Source organism: Oryzias melastigma, linkage group LG11 (genome assembly GCF_002922805.2).
Source record: "Oryzias melastigma strain HK-1 linkage group LG11, ASM292280v2, whole genome shotgun sequence".
In the NCBI taxonomy this organism is placed as follows: domain Eukaryota; kingdom Metazoa; phylum Chordata; class Actinopteri; order Beloniformes; family Adrianichthyidae; genus Oryzias; species Oryzias melastigma.
Window position 1 is genome coordinate 24,305,113 of NC_050522.1, and position 4,860 is coordinate 24,309,972.

Below are 4,860 nucleotides of genomic sequence, written 5' to 3' on the forward strand. Positions count from 1 at the left end.
TAGTTTTGTGGACTTTTAGCTGTGCTTAGTTCCTGTCTGGACTAATAAACGGAAGTTACATCGGAGTCGCAAGAGCAAAAATTGTCCAATCAAGAAGAAGAAAACCGTATATAAGTCGCACTTTTAGGAGAAAAGTCTTGACGTTTCAGAAAAAGTCCGCCGAGCCAAGTGTAGCTAAAACAAATAAAATAAAATAAATACAAGAATAATAATCTTTTAATTTGTATAAGAGAAATATCAAAGGTTTTTTTTCAAATCCAAAGCTTTATTGACAAGTATTGCACATACAGAAACATTGACGGTCCCCAATACGGGCCAATAACAACATCTTCACACTTACCAGGATAATGATAAAAAAAATGAAATAAGTAAGGGATAATACCCGACGAAGTGTGCATTATGAGAAATTAACGCACGACGCGGAGGCCTAAACCGTCCGACGCGAAGCGGAGGACGGTTGCCTCCGTGAAGTGCGTTAATTTCTCATAATGCACTCTTCGGAGGGTATTATCCCGCTTATACCATGGTCTTTACAAAATAAATAAACACTTAATCAATATTTAGTACTTTATTCTTGTTATTTCTTTGGTTTAGCTCATTTTTTCACACAAAGCGGACTATTTGATCATCCGTGATGCGGTTTGTTGTCACGGTGACATGAAACACGGCATGAAGCCGGAAGCCGTTACAGACCTCAGCTGCAGCGGTAAAGTGTCGCTGTTTTGAAAGAAAGACCCGGACAAATTAGGATATTTTTCTTCTTTTTCTGACGTTAATCCTTCAGTGAGCAGCTAGAACATATTCAGCTTCTGTCTGTGTTTCATTTCACGGCAGGTTCGTTCTTCTGAGCTGCTCTAAAATGAGAAACTCCCTCTTGTGGTGAAACAGAAGACTACACCTCTCATGTCGAGTGGTGTTTTATTAGAAGGAGAATAACCAATTTGTCAATATTAATTTACCTTACAAAAGGAGAGGAATATAAATGCTGGTCGCTACAATAAGTTGAATAAAGCATCAGTTCAGAGAGAAAGTTCATCCATTACTGCTTGTTTTGTCCAGACGATGAAGGAAAAATGTGTTTTAAAGAAGCCTGCGCAGTGATATCGAACGTTTGGTCTGTGTGACCGGAACTTCTTTTTTAGGTGTGGTTTATCACCGTGGTATATCAGTTTTTAATGCACACCCAGCAGCCAATCAGAATCGAGTATTCACCCAGACCATGGTATAAATAAAATTAAATGTCATAAAATTTTAAAATAAATCATGTAGATAAAATAATAAAGCCAAAGGATTCTGCTAAAGTTTCAAATGTGACCATGCTTCAACTGTTCTAACAGCTAATTTGTTAGTGCAGGATTTAATACCATTTATATTTGGTGTCATTTCTTTTGAAAAACATCAAATACAGGTTTGTTGTTAGTATATTTACACCTATGAATTAAATATTTAGTTATAGTTAAAAGTAAGTTAACTATGAAAAAAAAAATATCAAAGTTTTAGAGGAAAACAATCAGATTCTCATCCATGTTTGTTTTGGACGACACTTCTTCTACTGCTGTCAGTAGAGAATACTTTGGATGCAGCGCCCTCTAGTGGTTGTTAAAGGAAACAACTGCTAAAGGATGACTTGTGTACACTGGGAAAATAACAAATATATACGCCTATTTATTAGGGCTGGGATGAAAAAGTCGATTAATTGATTTAAATCGATTTAAGCTTAAAAGATCAATCAACAATTCACAAAAGATAAAAATCGATAGCACACAAAGCTAAAGTCGGCTAGCTTGATGCTAACGTTCAATAGAATTTCCCATAGGACGGCTAATGCTAACGTTTGGTTGACCAAAAAAATACATCGTTGACTAAATAAACATCTTTATTTACTTACAGGCATTAATTTTCCAAACTCTTTTAAGGAAATAATTTTTAAAGTAACAATTTGTGCTCTAAAACTTCGTTTTCTCCCTCCTTTGTCTTCTTCATGAACAAAGTGTACTTCTATAGCGTGATCGCCACCTAGTGTCCAAACTGAAACGTCCTCCAGGAGAAGCAGAACAATGTTTCCAATGTTAATGATCTGAATATTTTAGTTAGAACTTCTCCTTTAGAAAAACTATGTAGCACTGTATGATATTAACAATATCAGTATTTTACATTTTATAGTATGTGAACTTTATCAGATTAGTATGAATATGTTCAAATTAAATAGATTATTAATGTATTTCTAAACAAATGTGTATAAATTTGTAAACTTAAAATTGAATTGAAAAATCGAAATCGAATCAATTCAGTCTCTTGTGAATCGAATCAAATCGTTTTTGGAAATTATAACTGATACCCAGCTCTACTATTTATGCCTTTTTTTTAAATACACACAAATAAGTCGCTCCTGAGTATAAGTCGCACCCTTGGCTGGACTATGAAAAAAACTGTGACTTATCCTCCGTAAAATACGTTTATCAGGTTTAGTGTGAACGCAGCATTTGGCTTTATGTTTGTTTTTACATAAATATTAAACATTTAGCGAAACATTAAGTTGAACGTAGACCTAAAACTGCTTTTGACTGCTCAGATTTTAGCTTTATCTCTATCAGTGTCTGTCTTTCCCAAAAATCAGTTCTGGTTTGACTGTAAAATAAACTGGTTAAAGGTTTTTTTTTTTTAAATCCACAAGCCGCTCCGCCGCACAAGCTCAGGCTTCAGAGGCTCTTTAATTTCTACTTTAATTACTTAATAAATATTTAGAGACTGGAATGGCTTCAGGGATGAAATATAAATGAGGCCTTTCTTTTTTTTAAAGCTCATGATGATGTAACTCTCTGAACGTCTATATTTTAAGTATAGAGATTTCACTTTTGATAAACAAGTTGAGCCTTGAAGCCCCGCCCCCACCTGAGTCAGGAGGAGGTTTAAGGGGAGAACCTCCATTTGTGCTCAGCGGGGGTTAGCCGTAGAGAGGCCCCCGCTCCGCGGGAGGACGTCTCAAACTGAAGCGGTTTGTTGTCAGAAGATGAAAGGCCGCTACGCGACTCCTCATGATTGATCCCCCTCCCCCTTCCGTCTTACGTCAGCTTTCCTTTCCCGCCGTTTCTCCTCACAGGTAGTTTCTATTTACATTTGTGTTTCATCTTCGTTTGTCCTTTTTCTGTCGCCGTTTCATTAGAACAGGAGAATCTCTTGAAGCTTCTTCTCTTTTTGTCGCTTCAGCTCCGATAGCTTTCATGTCTGGCGTTTGATTCCGGACACAATCCCCCCCCCCTCGCCTCGCCGCCGTGCTGGAGGGGCTCTCCTGGTGCTTTTGATTACTGTCCACGCTGACCCCGGATGGCCTGCCGCTCCACCGGCCGCCGCCGCCGCCGCCGCAGCTAATGAGGGACTCCCGGCGCTTTCACTGCAGGCCGACTTCTCCATCGACTTTGACTCATTTCAGACCTGCAGCTGTAATTCCAGACGTGCTGACTAACGAGCTTCACGCTTCAGCCCGTGCACACGTCTTTTGTTGACAAGCATTTGGGAGCTAAATGTGAGGCTGCAGCGGTAATGTGGAGGTGGACGCGTCCTGCCCGCGGGGAAACGGCGGTAAATTAAAGACTTAAATGTCACAGATTCTGACAGGACTCAAGAAAATGGTCACTTTATGTTAAAAAAATAATAAAATACCGACCGTAGAAGCACCCCAGGACACAGGGTTTGTTAGATGTTTGTTTTTTGGCATTATTAAGAAGTAAATTATGAAGATTTGCATTTGCAAACGCTGCAAAATCTTAAAGAAAAAAGTTCCAAGAAAAATCTGTTCACCGACACTTTATTTTGAAGGTTTGTTTACTTCTGGTGACAATAGCGCGTCAGATTAGGTTTATTTTTAGTATATAAACTTCAAATCCAATGTTATTCTGCATTTTAGAGCACAAAATACATTATGTCTCAATTGTATTTTTACTACAATATTTAGAAAGATCGCAAATTGGTAATTATGAACATCACAAATACTTGTACTCAAACTTTTGGGAGCAGATCTGCCTAATTGTTTTGAATGTAAGAAGCTTTATTTAAATAGCACTTTGGAACTATTCCAGAGCACCAAAGTACTTCACAATAAAATAGAGTTTGAAATGAGGCAAATTGGAAACGAAAATAAAAAAGCAATCAGTTGTAAAATACATAAAAGACTAAATACGATTCTACGACGGAGTATTGGGGCCACCAAACAAGAAAAAAAGTAATATTACGACTTTTTTTCTCGTAAATTTACAAGAAAAAACTCGTCACTGCTAAATTACGAGAATAAAGTCGTATATTTATGACTTTAAAAGTCATAGGCTATATTTACGACTTTAAATCTCGTAAATCTACGAGATTTAAAGTCGTAAATTTACAAGTTTTTTTCTCGAAATCTTACGAGTTTAAAAGACGTAAATTTACGAGAAAACACCACAGTTGTTTGTTCATCAGAGCTATGTGCTTGAAGATGAGAGACGAGCATTTCGTGAAGGTTTACTTCCGTATAGGTTTCAAAAACAAAGACATTCTTAACCGTTTGGTGACTCAAAATCAAATTATTATTAGCATGAGGACATTGAAAAGAATATGCCGAAAACTGGGCCTCTTCAGACGGAAGCATCACACAGATTTGGAGGAGATCTTGGCTTTCGTGGAGGAAGAAATGAAGTGGACAGCTGCACGGGTATCGATGGCTNTACGAGATTAAAAGTCGTAAATTTACGAGAAAAAAAGTCGTAATATTACTTTTTTTTTCTTTTTGGTGGCCCTAATACTCCGTCGTACGATGGAGTATTAGGGCCACCAAAAAAAAAAATAATAAAATAAAATTATGATTTTTAAAGTCGTAAATTTACGAGA

At 37.2% G+C, this 4,860-nt stretch overlaps 1 protein-coding gene across 2 annotated transcripts in view; it reads left to right on the forward strand.

Annotated features, from left to right (window-relative positions):
* The window catches only part of samd12 (sterile alpha motif domain containing 12), a 156,935-nt gene that overhangs the window by 84,225 nt on the left and 67,850 nt on the right, over positions 1–4,860 (forward strand). The gene's annotated exons all lie outside the window — the stretch shown is intronic.